Source organism: Octodon degus, unplaced genomic scaffold (genome assembly GCF_000260255.1).
Source record: "Octodon degus isolate 3935 unplaced genomic scaffold, OctDeg1.0 scaffold00077, whole genome shotgun sequence".
Lineage (NCBI taxonomy): Eukaryota > Metazoa > Chordata > Mammalia > Rodentia > Octodontidae > Octodon > Octodon degus.
In genome coordinates, this window is record NW_004524653.1 from 1894959 (window position 1) to 1920348 (window position 25390).

Sequence of the window (25390 nt, forward strand, 5' to 3'; positions counted from 1 at the left end):
ATGTGTCTCTTGTTTTCTTCCATACATTGAGATTTTCACTGAAAGCTGGGCATGTTTTTTCAGTAGGAAAAAAAAGATGAGCAGGCCTTTATTAATAAGATGTATTATAATCTGGCTAGGATCTGTGTGTTTTGTGTTTAATATTTGGTTTATCCATAGATGGGAGAGGCTCCAAATTTCCTTACTGTCCTTTTTTTGTTCTCTAGCATTTGTACGAGGGAGGGAGGGAGGGAGAGAGAGAGGCACACTATTTTGCAGCTCCTTTAGCTATAGTTTTCTATTTTACTGTGCACCACTGATAATTGTGGGAGAGGGGATGAGCGGAGTGTTCATTGTCCTAAATCTGCATTAAATCATTCAGGGGCCTATCACCTTGGGTTTTGACCTTCAGAAATGTTTCCCCACTGACAAATCTTTGGCATACCCACCTTTCCCTTCCCTGGCAGCAAGATCCTCATGTTAGATTCTCAAGGTCCTGACTTAGTACTTGTGCTTCTTTCCTCTTAGGTGACACTTCGGGGTGGGGAACACTGAAATGAGAAACCACCTTTCTCTTGACTGAGCTGAGAGCTGGCTGCTCATTGTACCAGAGAGCTGGCTGCTCATTGTACCAGAGTGCTCAGTAAATATCTATTATCTATCTATCTGTCTGTCAACCAATCTACCATCTGTCCATCCATGCATCTGTCAGTCCACCCATGCATCCATCTATATGTACATCCATCCATCCATCTGTCCATCCATCCATCTGTCCATCCATCCATCCATCCATCCATCCATCCATCCATCCATCTTTCCAGATTTTTGAGGTTGAATTGACAAACACTGTATATATTTAAGATGAACATGTGGTGGATATTTATTACTAGACTTTAGCAATCATTTCCTAATATGGTCCTTGTTTTGAGGAATCTTCTGAATGTATTTCATGAGGATTGTCCTTCTTCCCCAGGCAGATCCATACATTGGAGTGTATTACTTGGACCTGGTAGAATTTCTGCAGATAAGGCCCATCAAGTCCTGATGTTTCACTATGCCAGTCTATACTTAGCCACTTCAGTCCATTAACATCACCATTCAAATTTCTACTAGCATTATTTCCAGTAGCTTCTGCTCTCAGTGAATCAACGTTGACCATCACTTGACTGTCTTCTGTCCCCAGATTCTGGGCTAGCAGTTTGCCTGGCAATCTCACTTTTATAATGGGTCCAAGAGAAGTAATTGGGTTTCAGTGTGTTTGATTTTTCCTTGTGGTAATGGTAGAAGCAATAAATCTGAGTTTCTTCATTCATGGCAGCCGAAACCAGAACTCAATGCATTGGTCATAAACAAGTAAATAAAGTCCATCTGATTTCATTTCCTTTTGTAATATTTAATTTGAGGTATAAGTTGGTTAGATCAAAGGACACACAGATAAGTGGTAAAGCCTTACTTCTGTGTAACTGCAAGGGTATTTCATGAAGAGACTGGCATTTAAGTAGTGAATTATAGATCTACCCTCATACAATGTGGACAGGCACCATTAATTGCTTGAGGACTCAGAGAAAAACTAAATTCACTTTTGCTTTTCTGGGGAAGGTATCCTCCTTCTTGATGTGGACATAAAATCTCCATTTCTCTAGCATTTTGACTCTGAAACTTGCAGTAACATCCCTTGTCTGCTTTCAGACCATGAGCTACAGCATCAGATTCTCAGATTCCAAGTTTTTAGGCTTGGACTGAGCCATTATTCCAGCTTCCCTAGCTCTTCCTCTTGCAGCTTGTCTATCATGAGACTTCTGACCCCTTACATGAGCTAATTCCCCTAATAATCCCATTCTCACTATATGTATGTATATACGTATGTATCCATCCATCCATCCATCCATCCATCCATCCATCCATCCATCCATCAATCCATCCTATTGTTCTACTCCTCTGGAGAACCTAATATATCCTTCTACCGCTGAATAAATCTCATTGTTCTTAAGATTTTAAAAATGTTTTAGAAACATGAGGGATGTTGTCTTGACTGGAAGAAGCTTGTTTTATAACCTTACATTCTGGGCTCAGCCAGCCTATAGCAGCATTTTGCAAGTCAGGGTGGGAGTCTGTACTGAACCCATTTTCCCTTGGTTACAGGACCCAGTGGAAAAATACCAGCTAGAAATACACTAGACTCAGTTGATTTGAATCAAGATAAAACCTTCTTAAATTTTCCCAGCCCTTCAGCTGCAGAGTGAGTATGAATTTCTGCTCTCTAAGCTAAGAGCTAGTTCAGTGTTAAATGAGTCCACTTGGACACATCCAGCAGAACACTAGGAGTGCAGAGAATGAAGAGAATTCTTTGTGCTAACATCTGTGTGGTGGCGAGTGATTCATCAGTCAGCTACATGGCGGCCTCCTCCACATTCTCGGAAATCATTCATGAAGTTCTCTGAACAGTACCTTAAAGGCCCCACACGCCCACCGCGAGGGGTCAGGAACCCTGAGCACACAGCTCCCCTCTCAACCTGACCTACTCTACTCCCCACTGGCTCCTGCATGTATGGGTCTTAGTGGTGAACAGGGTGGATTACCTAGGCCTGAGTCCTTTTTAAGAGCCAGTTGAGAGGGTCTCACCTTTAGACCCCTTCTTGGTTGAGCAGAGAGCCCCTTACCAGTCACAGGGGACATAAGTGAGGGCTTGGAGCCCAGCTGAACGGTGGGCTGTGGTTCAGTGGTGTTGTGATGACCACACAGGCTGGCTGCAGAGAGACTCTGGGCTCCTCTGAACATGGCGGATAGGAGGAGGAAGGGAAGTCTTGTGCATTCCAAGTAGCCTCTAATTTTTCTGCAGAGCTGATTAGCCCAAGAACCCTCAGCTGCATGAGGCCGGCTGCCTGTGATAACTGGGGTCACTGGGCGTTGAAGCTGATCTGACGTCTCCTCTGTGCATATGCACAGTCACAGAGTGGGGTGCAAGGGCTCTTCCACTTTAATGGGAATCCATGTGTTGGGAGGGCCACCCGGGGCTGTGGCTTTTCACCTTGAAGGGCCCGTGTGGATGGAGGAAGTTCTCTCTGGAACGTTTCCTCTTCTGGTTTAGTTAAGAGGCTTCTGGCTGCAAGGAAAAGAAAAAACTTGTGATCCAGTTAGAGAAAACAAAAGGCAAAGACAGCCCTCATGGCTTCCTGTTATGGTTTCTGCCTAGTTGTCCTCTGCAAAATTTCATGCAGTTGAGAGGCCAGTTTCTAGCGTTTGTGATGAATTTACGATCCAATGCTGGGATTATGGGTGTGAGAGCTGCTGGGATTATGGGTGTGAGAGCTGCTGGGATTATGGGTGTGAGTGCTACCCCCGCCCTGGGACGGATAGCCAGAACAGTATAAGGAAAAGAGAGGCTTGCTCTCTATCTCTGCTGCACCGCTGCTGCCGCTGCTTCTGCTGTTTTTTTCCCTGCTGTTTTGCTGTTTTTCCACTGCCAAGAACAGCTGCCCTCTGCCATGTGCCAACCTGCTTTGGAGCCAGGCAAGTATGGACTAAAGCCTTCAGTCACTGTGAGCTACATACCCTTTTCCCTCTTTAATTTTGGGTGTTAGGTATTTTGTCTCAGCAGAGAAAGAAAAGTAACCAAGACAGTCCCTCTGGCTTCTCTGTGTGTCTGTCTCATTCTTTAATCTCTGCCCACCAGCTTTCCTGGTTATTCCATACACCTGCTGCAGGCTGAGGGTCCTAAACTGGAAAGCTTACTCGGCTACGATTCTCCTTCAGTGATGTGATGGGCTGGGTCAGGTTGCCAATCCCAGACTTCCGAGAGATCGCATCTACTCTGAAGAGGTGTTCAGCCTTCAGGCCCAGGAAGGACACTTGTTGGTGAGGTCTTCTTGGAGACAGTGGTGTTTTCTGAAAGACCCCTTCCTGTATTCCCTGGCTTATTCCATTCCCATTGTACAGACGAGGAATCTGCGGTTTCCTTTTCTTTGCTGGAGGTACATAAGCACAAATATCTTTTTTCCCTGAATGAAGCTTGTCGGGAGGGAATATTTTTATTTCAGATGAAAACTGACAGTATTTAAGCAGCAGCTATTTTGGGGGAACAAGAGATATCTTTTGTTAACAGAGATGTTAACGGGCTTTTTTTTTTTTTCCTTTGCAATTTTGTTAAAAGGAAATGCTTTTTCTCAATATAAAATGAGAGTTAAGTGAGAGTAAAATTTTAGTAGCAAAGAGAATGATTCCTAAAATAATCCAGGACAGTTACATAATCACAAAGTTCTGTAGTATTCCCACATCAAAAAAAAAAAAATTAAATGCAGGAAGTGAAGAAGAAGGAATAAACGAGTTTGAGAAAATTCAAAGCCACTCTGATGTTCAGACATTTTCGGGACTGTAAGACTTTTCATAAGGGTCAGGCTACTTAACCTCAGACTGAAACACCAGCCACACTTAAGATGGAACTGTTAAGGAGAAAGTGAGGTAGTCTGAGTTCTCTTACTGTTTTCTGGTATTCTCCATCTATGAGCTTTCTCTCTGAACATGCAGTGCTGTGATGACCAGAAATAAAATTGGAACACAGTTTTTAAAGATTAAAAGTTGATGGCACATACACAAGCTTAGCTGTGAGCTGGGAGACTTCTTAGTAGTCAGGAATTCACCCTGTGGTTCCCACGCACGCACCAAGCACCAACGGGGAGCAGCTCGGGGAGCGGCTCGGTCTTTTATTGGGACTGGCCCTTCCTGGATTACTGCTCTTGCTAACTCAGGCCGAGCTGCCTATGCTGAGCCAATCGGTTTGATTTCACTGACTCATGCTGATGTGGATGTGAAGATTATGATTTGTATTATGTTTGTGATTAGAAAAAGCATTCCAGGGAAGTCAGGATGACTTCTGCTTTGATTACATGCCTGGGGTGGCTGGCCTTGGACATATCTAACCCATCACCTCAATTTTAATTTTCTTTTAACACAGAATTCCAAATGTGAGCCTACTTCTGCATTCTGGGTTACTCTAGACTATGATTTCTCTAACATCAAAAGGCAGCTGCCATTGGAACAATGCTTTCAGGACCCAGGAAAGGCTTAAGGGGCTTCACATGTGTCTCTATTCCTATGATAAAAAGGGAAGGACATTCAGTGATGCCCTCTTTCCCTTTATCCGTATCTGGAATTGTCTTCACAGCCCTTGCCAGGGAGGTTGCCTGTAGTCTTCTGGCCTGTCCTGGGAAGCCTCTCCAGCAAATGGAAAGTCTGACTTCAATCCTTCCATGGAGCCCTCGGAAAAAAATCCTTACACAACTTGGCTGATTTACTGATGGGCTTTTGAGAGCATCAGCAAGACTGTGGAAGACATGGGTTCTGGCTCTGAGCTTCAGGACTCTGCCGTCTGGCTGCTGTCCTGGTTTTGACAACATCCTGCGGGCTCTGTGCCTGGCTGGAGGGAGGCCTTCCCAACTAAACTCCATGCATGTATACTTGGGGCCTCCCTAGGGTTGACAGGAAACATCTACTTCTCTACTCAATGCTGATGACCAGGTCCCTGAGCACATGAGACAGAATACTGGTCAGGCTGGCAAGGATGGGATCAGACCCTCTTAGACGCAGGGCAGCAACTCAGTGAAGACTCTAAAAGGTATTATTTTTCTTAGCAAAATTATATGAGTAATCCTCCTGCAGATGGTGGTAATGTCAATTCATTCATCAAATATTTGTTAAGCATTTAGTATGTGCTACTCAGGAATGCTGGCTATTGTCAAAGAGTAAACATGTAATTGCTTCCCTAACAAAAACGAAAAGTTATAATGACGTTTCCACTTCAGATGAAAATATTATTTTCTTTTTCCCTTTCATTTTCATGGTTCACTATGCTCTGAATGTACAGTCTCTAAGAAGTATTTAGTACTGGTCAGGATTTGCATTTTTAAGTAACTGGGAACTACTTGTTCATTTATTAAAGTCTTGATTAAAATAAGGAAGGAAAGATATCAACAGAACCTCAAACTGCAGTTTGTGTTCATCTTGCTTTTGTCCCTTGCCCTGGAATACATTTTTATTAGCTAAGTGTTGTTCTGTGCTCATTTTTCATAAATTACAAGTCCCTGGAGGAGTTCTTTTCTAATGAATATGTACTGACAGCACATTTTGCCTAGCAGCCTGTCTCAACTTCCCGTACAATGCAAACCCTACTTAAAATAACCTTTTTTGTTTTTTTTAGCATGACTATTAGTGTTGAAGTCAATTAAAAATACACAATTTATAAGCACAGAAGAAAGGGCAGTCTACCAACTGATCATGATTTCAGTTCTGAATATATTGCAAGTGGAGAAAAAAAATCTGAGCAATATTTAGAACCCTACCAATTTATATATATTTATGTAGTCATACACACAAGCTCATTCTCACCATCATCCAGAAAAAAAATCTTTTGAGGTTTTCATTTTATGAATATAAATGTGTCCTTTGTCAAGTTGGGAATACATAAAAAAGAGTTGAAAGATCATCATCTCCTAGCAGTTGATATATGTGGGTTGAATGACCTCAGTTTACCTTGCTTAAGACAAATGATATTGGCCTAATGAACAATTTTTACATGTAAGAACTGAAAACCTTTGTATGTTGGTGCCAAGTGATCTTAGGTCCTATTTTTTTCTCATGTGTCCTTCACCCCAGAAAATTATATACTTCATTTTTGATATTTCAAACTACTTATATAGTTAAGTATTTATTTATTTTTCATTTTTTAAAATCATACAATATATTGATAGAAAAAACATTAGAAATGATGCAAAATTTCACTAAACAAAATAACAGGAATTCAGACTGGGTATGGTGGTGTGTGCCTTAATCCCAGTGCTTGGGAGATTGAAAACAGGAGGATAATTATGAGTCTGATCTGTGTAGGGAGACCCTGTAGGCCCTATACTAAATACATTTAAAAAATGTAGCAGGCAACAAAATAACAGGAATTCAACAATGGTTGTTGTACTGCTTGATATTGGCCTTTTTCCCACCTTAAATAATGTTTTTAAAGAGAGTTCAAAATTGCATTAAAACAGAAAAATTACAAGTGACACAGAATTTCACTTAACAAAATAATATGAATTTTATAATATGTATTATAATACATAGTGTTGTCTTCCAATTAGTTGTTCATATTACCAGACATATGCATGAAAAATTGGAAGAAGAAAAAAAGAAAGAAATATATAAGTAATTAAGAAGAGAAAAAGGATGAACGATTGAAAACAGGAGACTAAACAAATTAAGCATTAACTGTTCCTTTTCATAGACCAGCGGAAATCCACAGTACAGTTGTCCAAACCACCCTGCTTACATACATAGATATATCTCTTTGCCTCACTACCTCTCTTGTCCTGCTTAACTCAGGAATTCCTTTGTTTTGCACAGGCTCATTCCCTTTTCCCCGTATGTATTGTACCCTTCAGATTCTATTTTCTCTTTCAGGTTCTCACACTGAGGAGACAATATGATGTTTGCACATGCGGGTCTGATTTATTTCACTTTCACTGTAGTTGCACTCAGTTACCTATAAAAGCTCAAATTTATCTTGTTTTATAGCTGAATAATATTCCATTATGTAAAAATACCACACCTTCTTTTTCCATTCCTCACTTGAAGGATATTTGGGATGTTGGTCTTTCTTTTTTTCATTTTATGTGTTTGGCACAGGGTCTCACTCTGCAGCTCAGACTCCTAGTGATCCTCCTGTTTTCAGCCTTCCCAGTGCTGGATTACAGGTCTGCGCCACCGCACCTCGACTCGTTGCCTGCTCAGCACACCCAGGAACGGGGCTGGCCCAGAAGGATATTGGTCTTTTGAAAGGCATAGTTAAGTGTCTAGATCAACCTCTATTCTTTTTTTTTTTTAAATTTATGTATTTGGTACAGCGTGTTTTTCTTTTTCTTTTTGTATTTTAGGGAAGGGCCTACAGGTGTTCAGGATCTCACTACGAGATTGGACTCATAGTGATCTGCCTGTTTACAGCCTCCCAAGAGCTGGGGTTACAGGGGTGCACCACCATGCCCAGTCTCAATTGCCATCTCAGCATGCCCTGGGGTGTGGCCAACATGGCAGTCCTGGGGATTGAATCCCCAGCCCCTGCACCTGCTTGCAGGTGCTTTATTCTATTGAACTATTTAACCAGCCCTAAATTTGAGAAGGATTTTTTTTTAAAGCTGGCTCAGGCTGCCTTAAGGGCAGGTCTGATGATGAGGCATGTAGAGCTTTGGATGGAACTGTGGCATTCTGTTCTTATGCAAATGCCCGACTGCATTTGCATAAGCAGGCGCTTAAACAATTGAGCTAAACCTGCAGGCTTTCCCCTGACCCCCCAGAAACAGCGTCTTGCTATGCAGCTCAGACTCATAGAGATCCTCCTGTCTCAGCCTCCCCAGCACTGGGATTACAGGCATGCGCCACCAAGCCTGGTTTTGGTGGCTGGTTCAGTGGGCCCCAGACTGGCCAGCACAGTACTGGGGATTGAACCTGAGTCCTTGTACTTGCCAGACAAGTGTTTAGACCGCTGAGCTATCTTCCTGGCCCTTAGCCTCCATTCTTGATTGATCTAAGAAAAATTTCTGAAAATGTATTTAACTCTTATAGTTTTACTACAATTTTAGACTTAAAGAAAAATATTTGTGGGGTTATTTGGAAGGTTTGGGTAGAAATATGCCATCTCCCTGAGCCCATAGTCCTGGGTAGAGCTCATCCAGGGCTCAGTGGCTTGGCTCAATGTAAGTGTTTGCTTATCTCTCACTCAGGCCTCCCACATCATACTTAGTTGCCAAGGCACTCCACTGTGTGGCATTACTCAGGGCCAAGGCTGATGGTTCATTTTATAGCTGTGGCTGCTCCATTGGGAATATGGGACCACAGAGAAGAAGAGACACACTGGGGACCTAAGCTGAGCATTTTATTGCTTTCTCCAGCACAGCCACACACCATTTCTGCTCTTGTTTTTCTGGCTGTCCCTGAATTTATGGATAGTTACAGGTGGGATGGGAAATTTTCAAGAGAACATAGAAAGAAAAATCAGACATCAGGAAGTTTAGGTTTGATCTTAAGGGTTAGGATTATATATTGAAGAATACAGTGGGCTTATGTGATTCATCACGCTATTCTTATGTCTTTGTGGTGTCACTTTCAGGGACTCAAGGCTGGCTAGAAAGAGGCACACATGGACTGTTAAGCTTGGAATTTCCCATCTCTAGCATCTCTTTGATAACGAAAAATTAAACAAGAGAGAAACACTCTCTTCTGTTACTTCATGTTTTCTCCTGGGAGAATGTGTCTAGTGATCTATATGCTGTGGACCAAAGAAATCTGAAGCCATGAAATGCTCTGCTCCCATCCTTTATTTCTTCTCCCCAGACTGGATTTACTTGTGATGGCTTGTGATGATTAAAAGCCAGATAGGATACCTGTTGGGGGCTGGGGAGATGGCTCAGTGGAATAAGCACTTCGTGGGCAAGTGCAAGGGCCTGAGTTCAACCCCCAGTTCCACCAAAAAAAAAAAAAGATACCTGTTGGTTTATTTGGAAATTTGTCTGGGCTTAGACCCAATCCAGGTAAACATCTTATATGTTATGTGCATATAGTATATTCTTTTAGTTACATGTACTCTGCATAAATACATTTTCTTTTTTCAGGGTTGAAGATTAAACTCAGAACCAAGCTACATTTATAGCCCTTTCAATATTTTTTTATCTTGAGACTGGTTCTTATTAAGTTGCTGCATTTTCCAGGCTGACCTTGATCTTGCAATTCTCCTACCTCAGCCTTCCAAAATGCTGAGCTGATAGTCATGTGCAACCACTCCGAGCTCACTAATATCTTTTAAATGAAACATGTTAACGTGCCTAATAACATTGCCTTAATTTTGTTCATTATTAGACAAAGATTTTTAAATTAATGTGAAAATTCTGAATGTTCTATGCTACCTATGGTAAAGAATTTTGGACATCATTTTGTCTGACTTTCCTCTTCTTGGCTGTATTAAAAAATTAAACTTCGTAGCCAGCATTACAGTCTTCCAGGACAATGTGTACTAGCACTGGAAATGTGAGTGGAAGTGACAGCTATCTCACTTTCACTCTGAGACATTTAGGAACCATTTAGGGGTAAACAATGAATTTCCCACAATTCTTACTTGCAGAAGGCTCTGGGCAAACATGCTTTAGGAAGGCTTTCACATACTCTGAGATCTGTCTGGTTGTTCATTGGATTCAAGAAAATAACATCTATTCGGCACCTGTGTTGTGGTCATTTACAAGCCAGGCACTGTACCAGGCTATAAGGAGACAGAGGTACCTGTCTCTGTGACTGTGTATTCAGTCCATCCTTGCAGTCCCATGTTAGGACAGGGAGGTTGCACAGGTGGAGCTGCCCTGGATTTCCAAGTTCCTTCATCGATGAGTGTTTCACATAGAGTTGCCAGGTCTTTGGTTGAATATTCTTGAAAGAGAAACAAAATTCTATGGAGCTACTAGGATTTTTCATTTATTTGTTACCACTGTATTGTGGAATTTTGTGCTTCACTTCTCCAAGATTTTTGGAATCTCCCCTTCATCTTCTTTCAGGACACTCTGCCAACTTCTGCAGCTAGAACCAGGACAACTCAGATACAAACTCTGGTTGCACAGAGCAGCCAGGTGTGCTTGGTTAGAAGAGATTCTTCCTTGTTAGTATGGGTTTGAGTTGGGTAACTATTGCCCATGGTCCTAACGTAGCCACTACCTGTGTTTCTAAATAAAGTTTAATTCTTTCATTTGATTTTTTTTGAGACGTGGTCTCAGTATGTATTCCAGGCTGGTCTTGAACTCACTATTTTGCCTTGGATGCGCTTGAACTCAGAGATCCTCCTGCTTCAGCCTCGTGAAGTTTCTGAGTTCTGGGAGTACAGGTGTGCACCTCTATGCCTGGCTTAAAGTTTCACTGGCTTCTGATTCACTTATCTGTTGAGCGTGGCTGCTTTGGCTTCAGCAGGGCAGAACTGAGTAGTTGGGATAGGAATTTCATGGCCCATGAAGTCTCAATATTTGCCACATGGCTCTTTGTTGTATGAAATCAGTCAAAGCCAATAGAAATGAGAAGGATTAATATAGCCACAGAAGACTCAGGTAGGAGCTTCGTCCCGCTTAGTCTTCTCAAAGCAAACATCAGGACACTGTGATGGAGAATGGATTTGTAACTGCAACTTTACTGAGTTTCTGGGGAGAGGATGGGGTCCCCTGAGCTCGCTCTGGTGTGCTGTGAACACAGGCCTTGTCTCTTGGGCGACACTCTCAGCATTGCTCTCCTCCAGTGTCCTTGGGAGGCCACAAGGACTACGTTACCACATAGCATGGCCCTGGTTTCTTTGGTTACCTCCAGAAGTCTGAGGCTCCCAGTTGTGATCATCCAGGTTTGAATACATCAATCTCCATTTCCCATCCCATCCCTCTTCTTATTTGTACTGTGCTCTTTGGAACACAGCATCCCTCAACATCTGCTTCTTGGAGGATCACAAGGGCCTTCCCATGCTTAGCCTGTCTCCCTGCAGTCTGTTTCTGAACTCAGTGGCCAGAGCAACTTTTTGAAGGTATAAATCAGGTCACATCATTGCTCTTTGAAAATGCCACCTATCCGTTGTGTGTGGAGGAAGATCCACAGCTGTGAGCAGGACATGATAAAGATGCTCAGAACGAGGCCCCAAGCTACCTTTGTCCTTTCTTCTCATCCTGCACCAGCCCCTCTGCCTACCTTCTTCTCAAAGAAGACAAACACATTGCTACAACAAGGCCTTGTCACTTGCTCTTTCTGGCATGATCACCTTTCATCTGTGTATACATCTGACTTCTGAGTGCCCTCAGGGCTTTGAAAATTTGTCATTTCATCAACAGCATCTCCGACCGTTCTGTAAAATTGACAACCCCGTCAAGCCAGCACTTGCTATCCCGTTTGCCTTGCTGTTTTCCTCCACTACTTATTTTCCATCTGTCAGCCTATGTATTCATGTGACTGTTTCTTTGTTGTTAGTCGCTGCACCCCAGAGTAGAAGGCCCAGGAGGGCAGAGACTGTCATTCAAAGCTGAGTTCTGCCACTCAGTGCTCTGCACAGTGAGTTCTTAGTGTTTTTTGAATGAAAAAAAATGAATGACAGAATGACGCTGGATGTGGTGACATCTATCTAATAACAGCTCTCTGGGGGACAGAGGCAGGAGGGCGGCAAATTGGAGCCCAGACTGCCTACTTAGTGAGAACTTGTCTCATTTTTTTTTTCAATTTTTGTTTTTAACAAAATGATATGTAGCTTCTTAATTTGTATGACCACATTAACATTTTAATGAGTGTCTCTTCATGAAATGTTTTTTTTTTTTTTTAACCTGTGGAGCTTCTTTTGAATAAATGGCCAGTATTCTGACTTCAACCCCTCCTTTCATCATAAGTGGCCTTTTGGTATCTGGACAGGGACAGGAGAGGGACCCAGCTGTGATCCTGGGTTATGATCCTCAAATACGTGGCTTCTGAGAAAGCTTCTGGCCTCTGCTGAGTGAGGTCTATAGCTCAGGAGCTACCCTGAGCTTCCTCGTCTGAGTGCAAGCTTGGTGGCTTTCTCTTGTGGACTCAGCCACAATCAGCTTCTCTGATGCTGACCGTGGTGTTAGTCACCCCACCCTGACACCCGTTCTGAGACAGCTTGTTGGTCCTCAGTAGTGATTCCCAGGAGAGTCCGTTGTTGCTCACCTTCAAGTTTTCTTTGAGTATCAGATTTGTGACTTGTTCCAATAGGTCTCCAAATTAAAGTTGTATCAGTGACCTGTGTTATTGACTTTACCAATTGGTCAATGTAATTAAAAGAGTCAAAGTGACTCTAAATTGTATTAATTGGCATTTTGTTTTGTAAGATTTGGGATTCTCCAGGAATATCAAATAACCATTTTTCTGAGTGGCACTTATTCTCTTGATATTCTTTTGAAGTAGCATGCATGAGCCTCTGAGTGTGTGTGTGTGTGTGTGTGTGTGTGTGTGTGTGTACGCACGCAGTAGGTCTGGATTGCGGTGGGAGAGGAGGAAGGACTTTGTTTACAGTTGCTCCTCTGCAAAGATTAAGCTAGTCCTACTATTCTTTGATTATTGTCTTTTTTCCCCAAACTTTATCTTAATTCTTTAAAAAATTAAAATACTTATAATGTATTTATGTTTTAATTTTTAAAAAAAAGATTTATTGAGCCAGCCAAATAGCTCAGTGGATTAAAGAACCTGCAAGCAGGCGCAGGGGCCAGGGGTTCAATCCCCTGGCCTGCCGTGCTGGCCTCACCCCCAGGGCGTGCTGAGATGGCGATAAGAGACTGGGCATGGTGGTGCATGCATGTAATCCCAGCTCTTGGGAGGCTGTAAACAGGTGGATCACTACCAGTCCTATCTATTACTGAGACCCTGTAGACTCTTCCCAAAAATAATAATAAAAAAAAAGATTTATTATTTATTTATTTATTTATTTGGTACAGGGTCTTGCTACATAGCTTGGACTCCTAGCAATCCTCCTGTCTCAGCATCCCCAGTGCTAGGATTACAGGCATGTGCCACCATGCCCAGTTTCAGGGGTTGGCACGGCATGGGGCTGGCTCAACATGTGGTACTGGGGATCAAACATGGGTCCTTGCACTTGCCAGGCAGGCACATAGGCTGCCGAGACATTGCATTGGCCCAAAATAATTATAATTTTAAAATTCAAATATTTAAATACTCATTGTAACTTAAAGAATAATGCATGCCTGCAATTTGAAACCCAAATCCACCTTGTAGAAGCTAATGCTTGTGACAATTTGACAAATGCCCTTGAAGAATGTTTTCAATGTATATATAAATACACACTGATTAAATTTATTTTTAAAATAGGAACTGTGCTGCCATTCTTTTTTGCTCACTAATACAGTATGATCACTTTTCACATAAGTGTAGGTTGTTTCCTCCTTCTTTCCAGTGCTACATAAAATTCCATGTGTTCTCTAGTGTATTTATTTATTCTTCTATTGTTATACATACAAGGCAATAGGCATTTTCAAAAAAGAAAGCCAGGACTCTAATAAATGATACTGTTTTAAGTATATATGTGTTTATGTTGACTTTTATTTTCCTTATTCTATATAAATGAAAATTTTCCTTTGTATAAGTACAAGGACCAAAAATAAGCCTGACTTTTTGATACAACAGTTGATGCTTTCTGAATGGTTCCTCTTTTGCCCGTTAATCCAGAGCATGTAGAGGCGCAGAGTTTCTCCTTTAAGTGAAGTGGGCATTGTGTGAAATATCCCACTGCTTAATTACCTCTGAATCACTTGTCATAATCCTAATAAAAATGTACACCCATCACCTTGAATACTTAATCACATTAGCTGAGAGGAGAGTATGCTGTTGAGAGAGAAGAATGAGAGGATGCAAAATGTTGGCTCTTGTTGAGAATGCAAAACACTTGCCCACACTAGAGCTGCAGCTCCTTGCTCGCCCGAGTGCTGGGGGCCGGGGGTGACAGAACGCCAGCTGGCCTTGTCCAAAGCATCCCTAGGCCCTTGTCTGAGCATTCAGATGGAGGCTGCAGGTGGTCAGAGGGCCTGATTTTACCTTTCCAGAAGCATCTGATTCTTGTAAAATATCAAACTCCAACCTTTTAAAAAACTGGTTGTGTTAAGTTCAACACATTGTTGCTAAGTTCAGCAATACAGCAGGCACATACTTGGCCCTAAGATCAGGAGTTGCTCAAAGAAGAGACTCTGCCTTCCTAGAGCTTCCCAGATAGTGGTAGGAGATAGGTCATTTGTCAAAGTGACAAGTAAAGCTATCATGTAAATTATGTCAAGAAATCAAATGGGTAGACTTGAGAGGTAGAGAGTGTGTGCAGAGAGAAAGGCCCTGCTGGAGGGGCCATGGAACAGGAGCTTAGACCTGGTGAGGGGTGAGCCAAGCAGAGTGAGCTGGTAATTTTTCAGCCAAACTTAGATCTCAGAAATGTGTGAGACACTGCAGAGCAGTTAAATTTCTGTGAATTTTCTCCATGAGTCATCCTTCTTAATGGAGCTTTGCTGTCCCATGTAAAAGTCTAGTAGCCACATGTAGCTAGTGGCTACTGGATCAGATAGCAAAGGCAGAACCCTTCTATTATTGTTGAAAGTGGTATTAAGCAAGTTGTCTTACAGGATTTTTAATGGTTAGATTCATCTTTGGTAATAGTTGTGGTACTGATGCTAGCCATGGAAATGATAATTATAGCGGTATTATATGTCATTTACCAGGCACTTTAGGTATATTGCCCTATACCAGCCTCATCTCATCCAAACTCCTTTTAAGCAGGTGGATTTACTCTTGTTTTACAAGTAAGAATTTCTCCAAGTATTGAATAAATTACTGAAGTTAGTAATAATCTCTAATGGTGAGTCTGAGATTGGCCAAAATGAAGAATCATTTAAAATTACTGTAGTATAAGGCTTTTAGATCTCAGAGCTGGAAAAATATCCCCAGAAGGGACATCCAGGATGGCTTTTATGGGGAAGGTAATACCTTATTCCATTATGGAACTATTGGCTGTCCCAGTTGACTTGTTTCAATTGCCCTGTACTTGCCTGTAGCCAAAGGTCTACTTATGGGAATTTAGCTGCTGTTCCTTCTCAGTGCTGCTCCTTGTTGGGAATTTGTCACAAGTCCACAAATACATGAATGTAGAGTGAGAGGAGCCCTCTGAATTTGTGCAAAGGACAATCTGAACAATCCTAAGTGGTGCCCAGTTCTATTTGATCTTTGTTAAGCGTAAGATGACTTTATTTTAAGTCTTCTTAAAAGTAAGTTGTGGAAGGCCGGCCAAATAACTCAGCAGATTAAAGCACCTACAAGCAGGTGCAGGGGCTGGGGCGTCAATCCCTCGCCCTGCTGTGCTGGCCCCGTCCCCGGGGTGCACTGAGATGGCAATTGAGACTGGGCATGGTGGAGCACACCTGTAATCACAGCTCTTGGGAGGCTGTAAACAGGCAGATCACTATGAGTCTGATCTAGTAGTGAGACTCTGAACACCCTGTAAACCCTTCCCTAAATTACAAAAAAGAAAACAAAAGAAAAAAGTAAGTTGTGGAAGCTTGTGTAAGAAAAAGTAAGCTATGTCACAGGTGCTCCTCAGCGATTCCTGCAGAGGCCACCACTCATCCCGTATTCCAGAGTGTGACTCATTTCCACTCTGCGGGCTCTTGATGGAGTGACTCAGCTGTCAGAGGGTCCAAGACATAACCTGAAGCATAATTTGTCACTGTGGTCCACAATCAGGAAATATTAGAGCTGAACAGATCTGGAGTAAGGGACGCTGAAACATTGGGAAAGAGGCTGGGGAAAGAATATGCTAGAACAAGAAACCTTGTAATAGCAAAGACGCTCATTCTGAATGGAGTCCCTGTTATTTACCTGTCACTGGGGAAGTTGCTTTCCATGTGGTGGTGTCTCTTTTTTGTAACACTTCTTTTTTTAAATCAATTTTATTGAGAAAAAATTGCAATGTGACAGCTTCAAAACAGGTTGGTAGGAGAGTTACAACAATTAATACATTGCATATTGTTGTCTTTGTAGTAGTTATTCATAGCTCAAGATGCCAACATGATATCCTGTCCAAACACTATTAGTACAAATCTTCTTTAAAAGAAAGTAGCTATATATCTATCCTAACAATTTTGTATATAGAGACACAAAATGGTCCTTCATTTACATCTCCTTTCTATGTTTAGTTTTGTCAGAGATGGGTATTCCACTGCCATCAGTTCTTTAAAGCACAGATTGACCAATAATTCCTCATCTAAGGAGACAATATTAAGTATCCAGCAGTGTAGGAAGAACTTGAAAGTGAGCAAGCAAATTATATGTTTTAGTTAATGGGAAAACAATAAAGGCTTTCTAATTAGAAACAAAAGTAGATGGGCTGGGGTGACAGTTCAGAGGTCTAACTTGCCTGGCAAGTGCAAGGACCAGGGTTTGATCCCTGGTACCACATGCTGTGCCAACCCCAGGACCCTGGAAGCATTGTGCCAGCCACTGAAACCAGGTGAAATGGTGCATGCCTGTAATTCCAGTACTGGGGAGGCTGAGACAGGAGGATCACTACAAGTCCAAGCTGTGTAGTAAGACTCTGTACCAAATAAATAAATAAAAGATTTAAAAAATTTAAAAAAGAAACAAAAGTAGAACAGGTAGAAGTTGAAATGGGAACTATCTAAGATAAAAGTTTATCTTCCTGCCCAAGACAACCAACAAAAGAAAAAATTGTGGTACTAGATATTGAACTCAGGGTCTTTTGCTTGTGAGGTAAGAATTCTAACACTGAGCTACATCCCCAGCCTCCCAAACATTTTTTTTAGGACAATGGACACCAGACAATGAGGAACAGTGATCCTTGACAGATGGGAACAAAAGAAGACCGTATATTTGCCTCTGGGTGAGTCTCCAGATTGTGGCCCAGGTTAAGGAGTGGAGGAGGAGCCTGAGGACCTCTGCTGAGGAGATGAAGGGAGGCCAGGGCACACAGAATTTGTAGACACTGGCGGAGAGTTGCTACATCTGTCAGTTGTACATGACTATCACAAAATATGTGATGTAGTAAAGAGAGAGAGAGGGTTTATTTAGGCTCATAGTGTTGCAGATCGCTGTCCACAGTTGGTTCTGTCACTGAGCCATCAACGAGGCTGTGCGTCATGGTGAAAGAACTTGGACAAGCAAAAGTCTCACTTCATGGCCAGAAGCAAAGTAGAGTGAGGCAGGAACCAGAGCCTGGCCATGCCCTTGAAAGCGTGCGCCCCCCTGAAGGACATCCACTGGGAGCCACCTCATTCAGGGCCCAACACCTCTCAGTCGCATCATCTGGTAACCAAGCCTGTGATATGTAGGCTTTGGGGGAAGTTCAAGATCTAGCATCTGCACAAGGCAAGAACTACAGCCCTCACGGATTCCTTTTGACTACTGGGTTGAATGTTGATTAGAACATGAAATGCTAAAACTAGCCAAAGCCAGAGAAAATACTACCAAAATGAGTGCATAGCATCTGGCTCTTCTATGAGGTCAGGCCTGTAGCCTGTCCTTCTCAGGGAGGCAGGAAGGATGCAGGACTCCCCGACACTGGGCAGTGCTCACAGTAAGGGCTCGCCCCAGTAGAGGGAAACGATCATTCTAATACCATTGCCACTTTATTCTAGTTTAACAAATCTTAGAAGCCAAACTTAGAAAAATCAGACTGTTTCCAACTAACAAACTGCATCCCAGGACAAAGCTTGAGACTATCTAAAGGCATCAAAAGCAGCACAACACGCCATAATGCAGGACACATGGCGTTTGCATCCAACAAAAAAAGATCAGGCAAGCAAAGGAGCAGGGATCTCTGATCCAGAATGAAATCTAAGTAATCAAAACTCACCCAGAACTGACAGATGTGAGACGTAACAAAATATATCAAAATAGTTATTATAACCATAATGCATGTTAAAAAGCTAAACAGAGGCATCATCAAAGATAGCAAAGGCTCAAGTATCACTTCAAGAAGTATAATTATGCTTTGTTAGATGAAATCAGTGAACTTGAAGTCACAAAAATAGAAATTGCACAAAGCAAAACACAAAGACAAAGAAAATGTAAAAAATGATCTGAGCACAAATTAAGTCTCAGAAAACCATAAGTGGCCTCCTGCACGTGTAATTGGAGTCCCAAACACTGACAGAGGGGACATTTTGGAAGTCATGATGGTTGATCACTGGTAAAACTATAAATTTACAAATCTAAGGTTTTCAACCAATGCTAAACAATACATGTGGAAAAACTACACCATCATCAAATTGTTCAGATTTAACGTATAAAGAAAGTTTAAAAGTAGAAAAAGAAGTGAGCACAGTGTATGGAGGAACAAGTACAGGGGTGACAGGCTTCCTGCTGCAACACCTAAACTTTTAACACTGCTGTATTAAAGTCTTGAGACAAACCATCAATCTAGAATTCTAGACCTAGACAAAATATCTTTCAAAAAGAATAAAAGCAGATACACAAAAGCTGAATCTGTTTCCATTAGACTTCAAGAAGCATAAAAGGGGGCTCTTGACAGAAGGAAAATAATAGCAGATGGAAAATAGGAATGTGTACAAAAGATTGAAGAGCACCAGAATACAGCTATACATGCGAATGCATTTAATCTTTTTTCATTACTTAAAGATTTAAGAGAGTTAATTGACTATTTAAATAAAATTATAACATTGTAGTCTGAGCTTTAAACCACAGGCATAACTAAATGTCTAATGACAATGAAGCAAAAGTTATGAGGGAGAGAGGGGCTAAGCTACTATAAAGTTCTTATGCTTTAGAAAGATGCTACTGCACCTCCAGGTGTACTGTAAGGAAGCATGCTGTAAAGTCACAAGGAGGTATACTGCCAATTTGAAAGCAACCACTAAATAGCAAAATAAAGAATTATTAGAAAAAGAGGAAAAAGAAACAAAGAACAGATGGAATACCTGGAAGGCAAACAGTGAGATAATAGATTTAACTTTCCTAAAATCAGTAATCATATTAAATGCAAATGGCTTAAATACTGCAATTAAAGGCAGAAATTGACAGACTGGAATAAAACCCCAACTGTATTCTGCACACAGAAGTGCACCCCAAAAAGACAAAGATAAGGATGTTGTAAATTAGTGTACTTGCTAAGATTTACTTGTGCACCCCCAGCTATCCTTCTCGGTGCTTTTGCAGTCAATTCAGGCTCTACACAGTTACCTGGAACTTGCGTCTCCTGATGCTTACACTCTCAGCTGAGGCCAACAGAGCAATGTTCAGTTGCTCTGTTTCAGCTTTCCCAGAGAGGGCCAGAGGGTGGGGCCAGAGGGTCAGGGCGCTGTGGGGTGAGAGCGTGGCCCCGAGATCCAGCACACAGGCTTCTGAGTCCCAGCGCTGTTTCCTGCTCCTGGAGCAGCCTTGGGTAAGAACGTCCCCTTGCACTTTAAATCTTGTTTTTTTCTTTCTTAAAAATAGAGGAATTAGAGCTGAGAAGGCCATTTTATAGTAATAATGGAGTTAGTTTCCTAAGAGGACATAAACATCCTAGACATTTATGCACTTAATAATAGAAATTCAAAAGATACAGGACAATAATAGATTGAATTGCAAAAAAGATGTATATGAGCAATTACAATTAAGTATACAAGACAACTCTCCTTTAACAATTGCTGGAATGAATAGACTAAATAAATAAGGATACAAATATTAGAATAACATTATCGAATCACTTGGCCTAATTACATTTTACACAGTGATAGCAGGATATACACGGGCACTTATGAGGCTGTACCATACACTGGGCACAAAACAAGTGCCAGTGTGTCCCGAGCCAGCGGGTCAGTCAACCAAGGTCACCTGGCAGAGGAGCAGGGAATTGAGGAGGGGACAAAGGACAGGAGACGCGAGAAACAAAGACAAGACAGGATTCTGATCAAGTCTCGTTTATTCAAAGGAAACTCTGGGTATATATAGTGGAGGCATAGGGAAATGACGTGGGCGGGTAAAAAGCCTGAGTAACTAGGCAACCGGGATGTGACAGGAAGTCCCACCTCTGGGGCATAGCAGGAGACTTATGGGAAATAGGCGGGGTAAGAAGTAGGAACCTAGCTCAGCAGAGGTAGGGGAAGAGGAACCCGGAAACCCACTTGCAATAGGATTGGAGGCCTGGAGTTATTGAGCCTCCCACACCAGTGAACTTGAGATTTAAATCTCCCCAAGTATGAAGTTAATTTAGAAATCAGTAACAAAAATTATTCTGAAAAATTCCTAAACCAAATCATTTTTTAAAAATAATCCATGGGTCAATAAAGAATGTGCATGGAAGCTAGAAAGTATTCTGGGATGGATGAAAATAAAAGTACAACAGAGTGGTGCTGGGGAGATAACTCAGCGGTCTAAGCTCCTGCTTGGCAAGTGCAAGGACCCAGTTTTGATCCCTGTTATCTCATGGTGTGCCGGTTCCGGAACCTTGGTGTGGTGGCGCATTCCTATAATCCCAGTGCTGGGAAGGAGGCTGAGACAGGAAGAGCACTACAAGTCCAAGCTATGTAGCAAGACCTCGTAGCAAATAAATAAAAAGTAAAAGATTAAAAAAGAAAAGCAAACTTATGTTTTGCTACTAAATACCTGTTAAAGTAAAACTTACAGAAGTAAATGGCAGTATTAGAAAAGAAAAATGGTCTCAAATTAATAATGTCTACCTTAAGAAACTTAAAAAAAAAGACAACAACAACAACAACAACAACAAAGAAACAATCCAAAACCAAATTACATCCAAAATGAGCAGAACAGAGAAAAAAGTAAAGATTAGAGCAAGATTAACTAAGATAAGAGGTAAAAAGGAAATAGAGAAAAATCAATAAAACTAACTTGTATTTCTTGGAGAAGATTTTTAAAAAATGATGCCTGCTTAGCGAACTGATTGGAAAATAAAAGCAGATGACCCAATTACCAATACCAGGTGCCAGAGGTGTCATTACATGAAATAATTTTTAAAAACCAAATGATTTTATACATATAATTTAATAAGTTGGAAACAATGAAATTCTATGAAAAACATAAACTACTCAAGCTTAGATGTATAACTCAAATATGTATGTATTATATATATATATAATATCTATATATAGCTATTTATATATAAATACTTTGGTTTTGATCAAGAACGTCCCTTAGGAGCCTCAGGGGTGAGGCTTTTGGTGGATGACTGTAATATAGGGAGCTACAGCCAACATACTATGATGATCTGGGTCCTGGTCAGAGGGAATCACGGGAGGCGTGACCTGGAAGGTTTATTGACTTCCTGGGTTTCTCCCTTTTCTTGGTATTTCCTGACCACTATGATGTGAGCAGCTTTTTTTGTTTCACCCAGGCTTTTTCTGCTGTGTCATTTTTTTGGTGTGTTTTTCTTTTCTTTGGAACAGAGTTCCACTATGCAATTCAGGCTGTCCTGCAGCTCACTATGTGGTCCAGGCTGGCCTTCAGCTCACAGTGATTCTTCTGCACAAGGCTCCTTTGTGCTGGGGTTACAGGCACGTGTCATAATGGCCAGCCACCATCTCTGTGCTTAACCCTACTGGATAATTGTATGAGCTGAAATTTCTGGATTGTGAGCCAAAATAGAACTCACTTCCTTTAAATTGTGGATATCAGGTATTACACCTCAGCAATGAGAAACAACTAAGATAAAAAAGATTTGTTGTTTCAAACATTTTTCCCTGAAATACAACTTTAGGCCTAGGTGGCCTCTTTGGTGAAGTCTACCATTTGAGGAGGTAATGTTACCAGTTCTGTAGGTTCTTCAAGAAAGTCGGTCTAACTCATTCAATGAGGCCCGCACTAGCCTGATATCAAAACCTAACCAAGATACTATAAGATTATAAAAACACAAGCCAAAACGATTCACAAATAAAGATACAAAGATTCTAAACAAAATTGTATTAAGTACTAGAACACAGCATAGGAAGGTGCACGTGTGCACCAGCACACACAGGCACACAAACACACCGTGGTCAGATGGGATTTATTCCACAGATGTGAAGTTGTTTTAACATGTAAACGTCATATTCTCTCCCTTGTGTAAGAACCTGAAAGAGTAAACAGGACCAGACAGGTACAATGGGTGCCGTGAAAGGGAAAGAGACTGTTCAAAGGAGAGGAATGAGGGAAAGGAGAAGGGAAGGAAGACGAAAGGAAATACATGTGTATATACATAGGGTAGCTTGGGTACTTGTATGCCGAGTTCTGCTGGTCTATGGGAAGGAGTAGTTCATGCTTAAAATTTTTTATGTTTTTTAGCCAATCTTACAACTTTATGTCTGCTAATCTGAACAACTAATTTGAAGACAACAATATGCAATGTAACAAGCATTGTTGAATTCCTATCTTTTTTTAAGTGAAATTCTGTATTGTTTCTGTGTTTTTTAAAATATATATATAATTTTGTATTCGCCTTGAAAATGAGTGTGATATGGACCCAAAGTGCAGCTCAGTGGCCAAACACATATTGATCATATGCAAGTCCCTGGGTTTGATCCCAGACCAACAGAAGCATCAACAACAAAATCACCTTAGTTAAAGTAAGTCACCATATTAATAATAAGAAAAGGGGTCAGCCGAATAGCTCAGCAGATGAAAGTGCCTGCTTAGGCAGACATAGGGGCCAGGAGTTTGATATCCTGGCCTGCTGTGCCAGCTTCACCCCTGGGGTGCGCTGAGACGGGGATTGAGACTGGGCACAGTGGTGCGCGTCTGTAATCCTAGCACTTGGGAGGCTGTAAAGAGGTGGATCACTATGAATGCGATCTAGTAGTGAGACCCTGAATACCTTGTAGACCCTTCCCTAAAAAAATACAGAAACAAAAATAAAAAATTAAAAAAAGAAACAAAATATGATCATCTCAGTAGATGCAGAAAAACCCCCACGGAAAACCCAACATTCATTCCTTATTCAAACTTTCAGTGAACCCAGAATAGGCACTTCTTCTACCTGGTAAAGGACAGCTACAAAAATACTCCAGCAACTAATCTATTTGGTGATGTAAGCATGAGTCTTTTCTGCTCAGATTAGAAACAAGATGTGTGCACTAATCATGCTGTCATCAGTGCTGTGCCAAAGCTTTCAGCCAGTAGAACAAGGCAAGAAAAAGAAACAGAAATTACTCAGATTGAAAAAATGCAGGATTTTTTTGGGTCTGTGATGACATTTTCTATGATGCAGAATCTCACAGAATCTAAAAATGCTAACTCAATCTAGTAAGTTAATTTAGCAAGTTTTCAATTTTGAGATCAATATATAAAAATCAATTTGCTTCATGCAATTGAAAATTTTAATTAAAATGCAATGTACAATAATATCACAATATGAAATAATTGTAGAATAAATGTCAGGTTGACTTATGAACTGGAAAAAAAAGAAAGATCTATCCACAAACACTACAAACTTTTCTGAGAGAAATTAAGATTTACATAAATGGAGAGAAGTATCATTTTAATAGTTTGGAAGACTGACTTTTGCTAAGATGAGAATTCTCCAAAATTCATCTATATGTCCAATCCCATTGCACCCAAAATTCCAGTGGTGCTTTGATATAAATCAATAAACTGATTCTAAAATTCACATCAAATCATAAAGGACTCAAATACCCAACATAACTTTGAGAAAAAACAGTTGGAAGACTAATATTATTTGATCTTAAGTCTGATTACAGACCTATAGTAATCTACATAATGTGGTACTGACATCAGGATAGATAAACTTATCAGTGGAACACAATACAAATTGCCAAAACAGACCCAAGTATACATGAACAAGTAAATTTTGGAAAACGTTACTAAGATAATTAAGTGGAGAAAGGATGGTCTTATCAACAGAGGTTTCTGAAACTTGATTATTCAAATATAAAGAAGTGAGCATTTTTCTATGCCTCTCTTTATATACAAAAATTAATTCAAACAAGACTCTAAGTTTGAGGGCCAGTGAGATAGCTTAGTGAACTAAGCGCCTGCTTAGGAGAAAAAGCAATCTAACTAAAAAAATGTGGGTAATATTAAAAAAGATTTCACCAAAGAATATTGATGCTTGAAAGATGATCAACATCATTAATCAATAAGGGAAATACAAATTAACACCATGTCAAAAAACCACGGCACATGTATTAAATTTTTTTTTTGTAAATTTATTTTTAATCTTTTATTTATTTGGTCCAGAGTCATACTATGCAGCATAGACTTGTAGTGATACCTGTTTCAGCCTCCCCAGCACTGGGATTACAGGTGTGTGTGGCACTACCCCTGGTTTTGGTGGCTGGCTCAGTGCGCCCAGAGTCCCAGGGCCAGCATAGCATGTAGTACTGGGGAACAAACATGGGTGTCCCTAGTCCTGCACATGTATTAGCATGGGTGGAATTAAACAGATTTATGAAGCAAAGATTAATAAAGATGTAGAGAAACTGAAACTCTAAGACACTGAAGGAAGGTGAGATCATGCAATCCTACAAAAAATAGTTTGGGAGTTGCTTAAGAGTTAAATGTAAGTGGATTACGTGATGGAGACAAATTTATTTACTTGCTCAAGATAAATGAAAACTTATGTTCATATACATATTTGCATGTGAATCTTTACAGCAGCTTTGTTTATAATAGCCTGCAATGGAAGGCAATTCCAATGTCCATCAGCAGGTAGACCAGCTATGTCTTATCCGATGTCCATCAGCAGGTAGACCAGCTACGTCTTATCCGTATAATGAAATACTACACATCAATGTCGAGCGAACCATTAATGGATGTTGTCATATGGATGGATCTCAAAATAGCCAGATGCCAGAGGGATATATACTGGATGGTTCTCTTTGTATTAAGTTCTATAAAA